We start from the raw sequence: 13,591 nt of genomic DNA, 5'->3' as shown, positions 1-13,591 counted from the left end.
TGCTTACTTGAAACTTAGGGGAGCCTATGCTGTGATGATAAATTTCTTTGTGACCTAGAATACTATACAACTAGAACAACTTAACTTGTTGGATTGTGACTATGATACAGTCTTAGGGGAAAGGGTTTGAGGGTTATAGGGCATTATATATAGACTTTAGAAATTCCAGGATTTCTTCCTGACAGTTTCTCAGCACAATGTGTCTTTACCCTATAATGCCAATCCCAGACCCATCTAAATGTCTATAGTCTCTGGATGGCAACCTGTTCAGGATGAGAATTAGGACATTAAAACTTAGTTATAGTTACAGTTTATAAATATACTTTGGCGCCTCTTTCATATGACTCTTCTAGATAAATCTCTGGGTGAAATAGGAGACCACCGGGAAGAAAAAAAGATGAAGTTATAACAACTTCAGACTTTATGGAGCTGGACGGAGAGCAAAAATCCTGTACTTGGAGGAGATAACCTTAGACTATGGGAGGTATGAGGAAGGAAGGGACATTAATGATCTTTCAGAACTGCCCCTAGAGGATTTCTCCAGAATATAAACACCCTTGTGCTGCTCTTTATCTTTTCAATTATTTTTGAAAAAGAGAGGAACCAATTTGAGTGTGGAGCTCATGCTGCCTGCGGTCCTGTGAGTAATAAAGTAGTTTATCTATGACCCAAAGTCTCATGTCTTCTCAAGATCTAGGAAGCTCTGCAGGCAAACTTGGCTTGCAAATAGAATAAAATCTCACATTATTTGTAGTTTTGACATAAACATAAATAAAGAGGATCCAGTTTATGTATATTCTGGTTTTCTAAACCTGAAAATATAAATTGGAAGTGTAGGTATAAAACTAATAATACTGGGTTCTGCATGATTTAAACAGTGTTTGTATAGGTGGTTTATCACTGAAGTTCACAAAATGCATTCATAATAATGTGTCTAATGTCCCACCATGCATCCTCTTGGCTTCTAATTTTTGTGGAATCTATGGTGGACAGTAAAAATTGAGCTTTCATTTTCAAAATATTGACAACATTTCACCTTGAGCAAAGTAAATCTTGTTCAGTAGGCACGCATAAGCCTAGGAGATTAACACACCAAGGGCAGTACTCAACCAATAGAGGAAAGGAGTTTGTCATGATCTACCTTCAGGTAGGCAGTACTGTCAAGCACTCCATACACTTCTCAGAAAGTTCCAAGGAGAATCAAGCCCCAGTTGGCCACAGTTGCCACAGTAACATGCTTCATATTTCCTATATATCCTTTCCTGTACTCGTCCTCACCCCACACTCTTGCTTCCTGGCATAACCATTTAATAGCCTAAGTAAACACAAAAACTTGGTCTGAAGCTCTTCTTTGGGGAATTACACACAATTTCACAATAGATATGTTTAGGCTACATATTTACAAACTTTCCTTCTCTGTTTAAGCAAATTCACTTATTTCCATAAAATGAAATTAGAGGTTTATATTACAAGGTATAGTTTGAAATGAATTTTATAAAATGAATGAAAACTCTTCAACCTGGTAATAATAATGTTTTGCACTGCAAGATGATTCTACTGACTGATGACCATTTGGATATATGACAATTTCTGAATTTACATTGGGAGGCATTAGGAAGATGTCTGTACAAAATTAGGATTACAAACCCTGGTATGGCACTAACTAAAAATCAATATGCTCTGCAGAAGATTATTACATCTTGGACTTGTATAATATTAAATATTTGGGGATACTCTAAAAAAAAACATTGAAACATTGATGCTACTTGATGTTTTTGTAGGAAATCAACATTAGACCTGATAAGAAACAATGACAAAGAAAAGCATTAATCTGCATTGTATACATTAGACATTGAATTCAGTTCCAATTGTGTCATGAGTTGGATGGCATTTAGAGAACTTATAATGTGAGTGAGAGAATCAGTGATTACAAAGAAGCAGAAGGTGGAGATGGAAGTTAGAAGAGTGAACAGCATCTTACAGAGAAGTTAATGGTCCTATGATGATCTATTCCGAAGCTGGAGGAACTAAGAGTTTTGTGGAATTTTTTGCTTTTTTCTTAATTAGCATCGGGTTTGGGAACACAACTCAATTCCCCAATTTTCCTCAATTTTCATCTATATCCATCAATGGTCATACTAGACTGGCTAAACTGATGAATAGTAAAAATTAGCTCACAAGCATATATGTCTCCAGATAACAAAGCACTTTAAGTTGTCATATTCAACACTTATTTTCCTACTAGGGATGAATGAAACAGACAAAATTGTTCACATTTTATAAATGCTGCTTTTGAATGTCAGATGATGATTTTTCACAGTTTCATAAAACAACTAGTAGGATACTAAAGTAGAACTCTACCCTAGGTAGTCTAACCCAAATTGTGGGCTTTTTTCTCTTTGTAGTCCTTATGATAATGCTTGCTTTGGGACATATTTCTTTTTGTGATAGTAACAAACAGATTTTGCTGAAATCCAGATTTGGAGAAGCAGCTTTAAATCCCCCATAGCCTCATTAGAGAGAAAATAAGCTTTGGAATTTGGAGGATACAGAGTCACTCTAAGAAGGAATAATGCAATTGGAAATATAGTAGCAGCTGGTCCAGAATTCTTTTACTGATTACTTTTATGTTTTCCTACCCAACCACTAAAACCGGTTACTATTATTTCCTTCTTTCTATTGGACCCACTATCTCAATGGCTCAGTGTTTTAATCATCTCATTCTTGCTATAAAACACCACCCTTCATCTGATGTTTCCATTTTTCCCAACAACCCAGTGTCTCAACAAACTCAAGAAACAGTGACAGACAATGAAATATTTTCACTGATTGTTAAGTTCTGATTTTTTAAACAAGTTGTGCTGAAAGAAGGCAAAATGAATAAAAACCCTTAAATACAAGGAGCTGGAGAGCTCCAATCCCTGGTATATTTCAGAAAAAAATCAAAGAATTTGGGAGTTGAAAGGAAAACTTACAAATCATCAGTTATGAATTAACCAAGGTTACCTGAATCCAGAACTGGAAGCCAAATCTTTTGACTTAGGCCAGCATTCTTCCCAATATACTATGTATACCTTCTACACCACCAACTCTCGTTTTTCTTTCTTTAGTTTTTGGTTGTCTTTTTTCTGTTAACTCTTCAATGGTGAAATATTGATAGCATTGATTAAATGTTTGTATAATTATAACTATGACAAGTTCACTAATCCACATGGGATATTATGATTGCAAATAATATCTGCTAAAAATTTTTCATCATCTATTAGATATACATGTACCTCCTACAAACTCACAATATCCAGGATAAACAAATTCATTATTCACTTATTATTACTCTGTTCATTTGGGAAGTGCATCATCATCCTCTACCAATATAATATGAAATTGTGTCATTAATAATTTTAAGTATAATTGAACCGTTAAGAAAATAGGAACAATAGTACATTCTCAGTAAGTTATATCCATTTAAATATGAGTATATAAAGGAAAATAAAAAATTAAAAGTTTCATATAATTTGTGATTATATGAATAATCATGATTAAATTCTTATTTAAAAATAATCATTTTTAGTTAGAAGTCTTAGTTAACACAATGCTCACAAGCTTCTAATATTTTCTTAAGTGTTAAGCATACCATTATTATTAGCATGCTTTCACTTGAAGTCTTAAGCCATAGCTATTTGTAATAAATTAAATGTCTTCTACACATAACACATTCATAATACATACACATAATATATCACAAAATGATGTTTCCTCCTTTTATGCAGGTAATATCCTAGTCCAAGCAAACACTACCCATCTTAAGCTATTGAAATTGGCTCTTCACTAATCTTCCATTTCCATTTTGACCCCTATGCACAAACACACACAATATACACACTATATTTCACAGTAACAGAGTTGCATAGATTATAAATCTGGCCTAGTGACACTTTAAATTTTCCAACTTGACTTTCAAGGTTCTGGATGATATACCCCCAGCCTCGCTGGATGATATACCCCCAGCCTCTCTCTTCACATTCAATTTGAGCCACTCTTCTCCTTGGTTATTGTACGCCAACCATACTATCTTTTTTCCACCTTCTCAAATATGCTCCACTCTCTTCTTTCTCAAGGCATTAGACTTGGTTTCTCTCTGAAAGACTCCTTGTGCTCCCTGTCAACATTCCCACTTTTCTTTCCATAATTTTCTTCTCTTATCCTTTAAGTAACATTTTAAATGTCATCTCCTCAGTGAGACTTTCACTGACCAAGTAATCTAACTAACGTCTTCTCTGTCACTCTTGAAAATAACACAGTATATTCACATAGAACTTACCATAATTTGTATTTATGAATGTATGTATGAAAGCATTTATTTGTTGCACTGGAGTAAAAAATAAATAATAGTCTTAAGATTTTTTTTAATCTTTATTTTTGACAGAGAAAGAGACAGAGCATGAGCAGGGGAGGGGCAGAGAGAGAGGGAGACACAGAATATGAAGCAGGCTTTAGGCTCTGAGCTTTCAGCACAGAGCCCAATGCAGGCTCAAACTTACAAACTGTGAGTTCATGACCTGAGCCAAAGTCCGATGCTCAACCGAATGAGCCACCCAGGCGCCCCAAGAATTTGTTTTTATATGATGTATCAATTAAGCTCATATGGCTTTTTAACAACTTGATTAAAAAAATACATTATTTTAGTGTAGAGTAGTACTAGTAAATCCAAAAATTAAATTGTAACACACATAATACATAAAACCTCTTATACTTCAAAAGCACCTATCCTGCATGGCTTCATCTAAATATAGTGGAAACATACTAATTTAAAAGACTGGTTGCTACTTAATTTTTACTTTTTTATTTCCCAAGATATTATTTGTTTTAATTTTTTAAATAATTTGAGACTTGTAGAAAAGTCATAAAAATGGTTCAAAGGACTCCCATAAACTTTTACCCAGAATCCCCATTTAGTATAATTTTACCATACTTGCTTTATCATTGAATATACAAACAACATATAAAATATATTTTTTCTAAAATTATGTAATAAGAAATGCTTCACAAATGTCATCCTTATGCAGTAGTCAGGGTAATCTCGGTATTGTTCCATATTTAGTATATGTGCAGCTAAAATGTACACTAAGCATTTTTAATTTTACCCAAATCTAGCTACCATTATATTTTCCAAATATCACATCTACATGAATTAACCAAAAGAGGCATTGTACATATGATAAATGTCAATATTTCTTTTGTTTTTTTTTCCAGTATCAGTATTAAAATACTTATCAAACAATACAAGATAGACATTAACTAAGTGGAACAGACACAGTTGATATATGACCAACATGGTCATATAGGTGTTCATTCAGCTCCTTCACTTTTTGTAAAATCTGTTTTTGTTGGGGGCTTTCATTGTTTATTTGATGCCTCATATTAGTGAACTACAGTTAATGATATATATGGTAAATTACTACCACTGTAGAAACATTAACTTATTTGATTCATATAATAATCTATGATAGAAAAATCATAATTTTTTTTTAAAAATGGAGGTTTTCAGGGATTAAAACGTATTTTCCATTCAGTTAATAAGGAGCAATGCTGGGATTAAAATCTAGGTCTGTTGGATTCCAGAGCACATTTTTCTAACTATGATGTAACTACTTAAAACTACCAGGTTTTAGATGATTCTTATATTAGAAATAAAAGCTAAAATATAACTATCTAAAATAATGTATAATGGTTTTAGGACAACAAGCTGTTTAAAGATAAGTGATGGAAATCGTGGTGTATGGTAGGATGTCTAAAGCAGAAACCGAAAATGAAACATGACAAAGAATATTATAACATAGTTTATCTATAGAGCCAAGTAATATGGCATACTTTCATTTGGGTGGGCTAGTCTATGTGTCAACAATTGCCACTAAAAATAAATGTCTGATTCAGCATCCTATTTTACCAGAAGTTATCTGACAGCTTGTATCTATTATAAATGATGTGCATTAAAACAAGATTGCTCTCCATCTGCTAGAAAGTGAGGCAGTGCTTTCTATTATAACTGTGTTTAGAAAGAAAATGAGTCAGTTACCTAGAGTACTGAAGTGCACCGTGTAAGACAGTGAACTATTAAACCATCATATTCAATCACTATTGAAATTTAAAATCCTGAACGACCAAATTATAGACAGATTTTTGCAGTTCAGTTTGTCAAAACAGAAAAGGACATGAGAGAAAATAATTACAATAAATAACTGTAATAATAACAATGATCGTGTTTGTTAGCAACTTTTATCCGTATAGTCTTCATTTAGTAGAGTTGTTTCTGCTTAAATGTATTACTAATCAGGAACACTACAGCAAGATTGTCTGGGTTCAAAACCTGACTTCATTAATTAGTAACTATGTGACATGTAGCAAGTGCTTTTCTATTGCTGCTTCAGGCTCCTGATCTGTATAATGGGTATAATAAATAATGCAGATCTCACAGGCTCTTGTGAAGACCAAATAAATGATACAATAGCTTATAAAATAGTATGATATAGTAAGTGCATGACAGATAGAGTAAATTAGTAACCATAATAGACATAGTGCTCACTGGCATTTTGATATAAATACCCTTAGTAGTGCAAAGTTGGTTGGAAAAGATGGGGCATATATAGGTAAATAATAGGAAAAAAAAAACTTCTGATTAGTAATTTATCTTGACATTTCTGTGTTTCCCCACTCATTTAAAATCAATGGAGTTTTTCCAAAACTACACCAAGGGCTTCTATCGCACAGTTTTCCAGGATAGCCACAAATAATCGAAGTAAGTGTTTTACCACAATTGCACTATTATTAATCCTGCATTACAAGGTATAGTAGCCTCCAGGAACAGACCTTATAAGAACAATAGCAATAGAATTATAGTTGTTATGTATTAAAGAAGAAATTGTCCTAAGGACAAAAGTTTGAAATGCCATCACTTGATGTATCAAAATTGATAACAGGAAGGAACAAGTTCAACATCAACCATGTTCAAATGTGGAAGTGAAGACAGGATTTGCACACAGACTGGCACTGAGAAAGATACCACTCCTTCTCACTCCCGTCACCCCAGTATAATCAAAATCTAAACAGACAAAAACTGTTGTTTACCTAGGTTATTAACATTATATCTATGTTGGAATTTCGTTCCCCATTATACAAACTCTTAATTATAGAGTACCTATATATTTTTTGGGAATATGTTTACATACTCCTATTCCTATCAAATGGTGTATAGCAAAACCTATTTTGTGGTATGGATTTCAATCTTTTCTTCTAAAATTGTGCTATCTTTAAAAAAGTCCCATTTTTTTATGAAGAGATATGAGGACCAAATAAACCCCACCATCCTGACATGGTAGATATGATAATAAGGCATAAGTCATTTGTGAAATTTAAAAAAGCTGCCTTTTGGGGGGGGCAATTAAGCCACCATCCCTAGAAAATGACACCTGACGAAGGATTTCTCATGCATGGGTGAGTCAGCTAGTCCTTAGTTATAACCAAAATGTGACTCTCCTTACTCTTTCTCTAATAACCCCTCCTCATGTGACTTCTTCCTTATTGTTTATGTTGCCAGCCAGTCTCACACTGAGCTTTAACTGTGTGGAGAAAGCACAGTTAACGGATCCATTGGCCCTCTCAATTTCTAAAGCTATTTCCTTCTCAAACTGTGACTTGAATGGTGAGAAAAGTGCAGGGGAACTGCTTTCCACTCCACAAGAAATGTTAGTATTTACCTACTGCCTCTTTCTCTGCTCATACAAGCTCTTTTATGTTTAAAATCAAGAGTAAATACTCCTTTCAAATGCCAGCATGTTAACAATGGCTGACTATACATGGGGAAATCGAGCCCATCATTATAATCAGGGTAAAAGATGCAGGGGAAAAATCTGTCCTTGTAAGTTATACATTTAGGAAAACCATTGAACCACTCTTTAATTGTGGCCCTGTGGCTTTACAAGATTAATGCTTTCTAAAGGTGCTTCTTTCCTATTTAGGGAGTAATCCTGGCAAGTAGACCTGGGCTCATCCAGAATTCATAGCCTAGTGGTATACAGAGAGCACAGAAAACTTTTTTTGGAATTTGACTGAATCTAAGTATGTGGAAGTCCTAGATTTCAACACTATTGAAGAAAAGATACAATTATTCTGAAATGAGTCACCTATTTCCTGATTGATTCACAATAATAGTCCTATAATCACTGTTTTTCTTCCTTTTCCAAAAAGTAAATAGGTTTTATTTTTAGAGCAGGTTTATAGAAAATTGAGCAGCTATAGAGTTTCCATACATCCCCTTTCTTCCTAACACATGGTTTCTCCTATTATTAATATCTTGCATTACTGTGTTATCCTTGTTACAATTAATGAAACAATATTACTGTGTTGCTATTAACTAAAGTCCATAGTTTACATTACGGTTCACTCTTTGTGTTGTACAGTTAATTATTTGGGTTTGGCCAATACATAATGACATGTATTCACATTGCAGTATCATATGGAAGAGTTTCACTCCCCTAAAAATTATATTTATTCCATCTGTTCATCCCCCCTCCACCCAATCCCCTCCCCCAAACTCTGGCAACTGCTGATCTTTCTGCTTTCTCTGTATTTTGTTTTCTTTTTCAGAATGCCATATAGTTACTTCCTTTAAAATTTTAGAACAAATTCTGTGTGCCATTTCTACTCATCTTCATGGAACTAACAGGTATACAAACTTATAGGTGCCCATGTTAAGGTATAAAATTACCACCCTGCATATTCCCAAGTGTCATTTTCCTCAGGGCTGAGTACCCAGTCTTGTGCATGAATGGTAGTATATCACAAACCCCCACATACCTCTCTTAACCCCCATTCTCCCAGCTTAAAGCTGACTCATGGGTGTAGTGTAGTGGATTAAGAGTGCACATTGCTTCAGTTTGAACCCTGATTGCAACACTTACTGGCTTTTTGACTATGGGCAAGTAATTTACCTTCCCAAAGCTTCATATGTAAAAGAATATAGAGGTATCAAGTACCTCACGAGATAACTCTGTAGATTAAATTGAAAAGTGTAGAGGGAGTGCTGAGGACAACGACTGGCCACAGAAAACAGTCAGTAACACTGTTGATATTAATCTCTTTCTTTCTCTGTTCTCTCAAAAAAATGGGCCCTATCAGAACTGCAACTTCATATTCTGATGTAGCACAAAGCACAAAGAAAATAAGATAAATAATGGAAAACTAGTTAATTGACTTTACTTCTCCTTATGTAAAAGAGTTTAGTCTCTAGGTAAATGATGACAGAGTGACTTGAAGTTCTGGGGTACTTGAGACCATCTATGAGAACATGCTCACTTCCGATGGAGGTAAAATCACCTCCATTTTTGCACAGATGGCCTCACTATATGAATTCTATGTAATGTAGTCACCATCTATCCAAGCAAGACAAAGGGGCAGAACAGGACACTCTATAAAGTGTTGCATAATCATTTGTCTCAGGTAGTGAACATTAAGAATATTATTATGAAAAATACATAATGTAAAGATCTTTCCAATGCACATCTTTAATAAAGCTACCTCCCAGAAAAATGTCATAGCTCTGATATAAGTTTTGAAAAATACTATTAATTACAGGTGTTTTTGGAAGAGATTTTGATCCTTTCAATTTACTTACAATATTCTAGGCTAAAGTAAATATTCTTATTTCATTTGGGAAAAATGGGATTTTGGTTTTAATTACAATTAATCATATGTTAGCTGTTAATCCTATAGATTACAAAACAAAGAAGTTTTATGAGCTATTCAGTATTATTCATCTTAATATAATTACTTTTAATAAAATAATTTAAAATTGCCTTTTAAATATTTTAGTTTATGTATTTATTTTGAGAGAGAGAGTGAGCATGAGTAGGTGAGGGGCAGAGAGAGGGAGACAGAATCCCAAGCAGGCTCCATGCTGTCAGCATGGAGCCCGATGGGAAGCTTGAATTCACAAACCGTGAGATCATGATCTGAAGTGAAACCAAGAGTTGGACACTTAACTGGACCAAACCACCCAGCTGCCCCTAAAATTATTTTTTAATCATGCAATATTAAGTTGTCTGATAAGTGGAATCTGAAATATGAAATAAGTCTACAAAAAATACAAATAAATAAAAATAAGGCATAGCTTAAAAAATATTTTCTTTACTAAGCAACCTCAAATGTATGTTATTAGTCTGCTTATCTTACCCAGGTACTTGTCTTTAAAAAATAGAAACATACACAGATCCAAAGAGTAAGAGCATTTAAGGAAGGCAGAGTTTCCACATAGCTGATTCCTCATTGGAATTGGAATTGGAATTGGAATTGGAATTGGAATGAGAAAGCAACCTTATTTAGCCCATTCAAACTGGAATAATGGATTTATAGTCCATAGTAAGGGGTCAGGTTTCTTACTTTTTCTTGCTGCATGAGAATAGTACACAATTTTCCTCAGTTGGTAGTGGCAACAAACTTATGACCAAGGGGGAAAAGGCTGTAGCTGTGGATGGGAGAGCAGGGATATAGAAGGGATATGGCTCCTTAAAGATGTCAATGAGGCATCAGTTCCAATTAGCTATTCCAAATAGCTAGTTCTATTTCTCACTAGAAATTACCTTATCTTCAATCATCTAAACCTATGTTTGTCTTATTTACTGGGAAGCAACTATAGATCCCAAATGTATCTTTCTCTGTGGAATAAATTAGGGCTTTCTCTGTAAATTTAGCATGATTCAGCACCAAAAAAAAAAACATGCTTGGTAGTGACAGTTTGAGTAATTGCCTTGTTAAATCATCACAGGTATTATCGAAGCAGTTTTCACTGTCATGGCTGTAGTCGTCATCATCATCATCATCACCTCCATTGCCATCCTTATCTACTGCTTGCAGCGTTTTGATAAAGAACCTCAAAATATCCATCATGAAGAACATGATTTGCTCTCAAGTACAGTAATTCGCATTCTACAGCAAATATTCTCATGGCAGTGAATCAATACATCTCTCTCTCCCATTCTCAGTGAAATTATGTTTTGCTTCTCCTAGTTCTTTTCCTAACAGAAACTTGATTATGTTCAGAGAACCATCATTCCCAATGACCTTCCTAACCATGCTCCCTCACCACTACCAAATTTTCAAATGACTGGGGGAAATTGAATACACTTCCAGATCTTGGGGTGGACTCCAATTAATACAAATCCAAACAGTACATGGTATTTCCCCAGCAACTGAGACTGCTCCAGTTGTGAGAAAGCAACCTTATTTAGCCCATTCAAACTGGAATAATGGATTTATAGTCCATAGTAAGGGGTCAGGTTTCTTACTTTTTCTTGCTGCATGAGAAGAGTACACAATTTTCCTCAGTTGGTAGTGGCAACAAACTTATGACCAAGGGGGAAAAGGCTGTAGCTGTGGATGGGAGAGCAGGGATATAGAAGGGATATGGCTCCTTAAAGATGTCAATGAGGCATCAGTTCAACCAAGCCTACATCCAACCAAGGTTGCTCTTCTCTGGCCTTCCTCTAAGTTAGAAACTGAATTAACTTATCATTTAAGCCAGTTAGAGTTAGGGGGTTTTTAGTGTCTAAAGTATTATTCAACACACCAACCATTATTACACTATATTTACACTGTTTCAACTATTTTCTCTTTCTTTTCTACTTCTAGTGTTATGCCCACCAATAATCCATTATGTCTTCCACTCTCAGAATGAATTTCTGCAAGTGTTACATTTATTCACAGCATGTTCTAAAACAAACAAGCAAATCTATGGGCTGGTACTAGTAGTGAGATCTTAAGAAGTACAAACAAAAGAATAATTATCATTCGAATGTCTGAAAAGAGTAGGAAATAGAGTTGGGAGTATTCATGGTGTTTCCAGCCTTTCCAAAAAAGAGGTTATTTAGGTTCTAGGAATTAGGCACCAGTTACTAGGAGAAATTGCCCCAATCTGAAAATGCCTATTATTTCATTTACTGGTCAGAGCATAATGTACTTGTTTCTCTGATTAAAAGTTTCTCTGATTAAAAGTTATTTGGATTTGTTAATGTTGCAAGAGGTGATACAAACCTAATAATGAAAGTGACTCATTCAAAGTAAAATGATAAACCTGAATTCTAAGCCTTCAGATTATAAAAAAATTGGAAAAATATGAATCTACTCAATTTAAAATACATTTTAGAAACTAGGGCTTTCACATGCTATCCTCTTCTACGTTTAATTTTTTATTACCCAAAAAGAAAAAAATAATAAAATCAGATGGTGGTCATAGTGGCAGAAGCACTCATCTGTCACCAGAAGCTCATAGCTCACACCCCTTCCTTTCCAAAATGTGGAATGGCTGACAACTTCCCAGTTAGAAACCGTATTTTCTAGCCCTCTTGTCATCAGATGTGACCAAGTGACTAGATGTCACTAACTGGAATGTAACTGAAATAATGATGGTCATTGCTGAGCTGGAATTAGGAAAAAGAAAAAAGGCAGACATGTCATTCCTCTCTCTGGTCAAAAATCAGAGGATTCTCAGACCCTAAAGAATGTAGGAACCACAAGATGGAAGGAACCTCCATCTTTCAATCATCACAAGGATAAAAGCTGCTTGATAGTTCAGAATGCATACAATGGACTCGAACTTGAGCAATAAAACAGAAAAAAAATTAACAAAATTTCTACTGTGCTATCCACTGAAATTTACGCAGTGAGTATTATCATAACAAATTCAAAAGTTGGTAGCACAGGGGCGCCTGGGTGGCTCAGTCGGTTGGGTGTCCGATTTCAGCTCCAGTCACGATCTCGCAGTCCGTGAGTTCGAGCCCCGCGTCAGGCTCTGGGCTGATGGCTCGGAGCCTGGAGCCTGTTTCGATTCTGTGTCTCCCTCTCTCTCTGCCCCTCCCCGTTCATGCTCTGTCTCTGTCTCAAAAAAATAAATGTTAAAAAAAAATTTAAAAAAAAAAGTTGGTAGCACAAGTACAAAACTACCTTAATAAAAATTTAAAATACATTAAATATAATAAGATTGTAAATTACTACATTGAAGGGGTGCCTGGTGGCTCAGTCAGTTAAGCATCCAACTCTTGATTTTGGCTCATGTCATGATTTTATGGTTCATGAGATTGAGTCCCCCATCAGGCTCTCTCTCCCTCTCGGTCTGCCCCTCCCCCCCCAATAAATAAATAAACATTTAAAAATGCATAACATTGTCAGATAACCATGGGTGGCCTGAGTGGCTCAGTCGGTTGAGTGTCCTAGTTCAGCTCAGGTCATGATCTCATGGCTAGTAAGTTTGAGCCCTGAGTCAGGCTCTGTGCTGACAACTAGGAAACTAGAGCCTGTTTCAGGTTTTGTGTCTCCCTCTCTCTCTCTGACCCTCTTCTCTCTTAAAAATAAACATTAATTTTTTTTTCTTTAATGCATAACATTGGCCTCATGGTTAAGGCAGCAGCATCAGAGTAACTAATGTTCAGGACTGAAAATATTAAAGGTTAAAAATACTTGATAAAAAATGTCATTTGCAGTATTTTGATAAATATATTGGAAGAAAAAACAAGTGCTTTTTGAGCCTATGTATTTAAGAGAA

The 13,591-nt window shown here is 35.0% G+C and overlaps 1 protein-coding gene and 1 non-coding gene across 4 annotated transcripts in view; both read right to left on the bottom strand.

Annotated features, from left to right (window-relative positions):
- The window catches only part of LRP1B (LDL receptor related protein 1B), a 1,899,539-nt gene that overhangs the window by 927,043 nt on the left and 958,905 nt on the right, over positions 1-13,591 (bottom strand). The gene's annotated exons all lie outside the window — the stretch shown is intronic.
- On the bottom strand, positions 5,021-5,125 carry LOC132676125 (U6 spliceosomal RNA). Its single transcript, XR_009608958.1, has one exon. It is a non-coding gene; the product is annotated as a U6 spliceosomal RNA (small nuclear RNA).

Source organism: Panthera onca, chromosome C1 (genome assembly GCF_046562875.1).
Source record: "Panthera onca isolate mPanOnc1 chromosome C1, mPanOnc1 haplotype 2, whole genome shotgun sequence".
Taxonomy (NCBI): domain Eukaryota; kingdom Metazoa; phylum Chordata; class Mammalia; order Carnivora; family Felidae; genus Panthera; species Panthera onca.
Note: the sequence above shows the minus strand (reverse complement) of the source record. Positions and strands in the feature narration are given on the sequence as shown.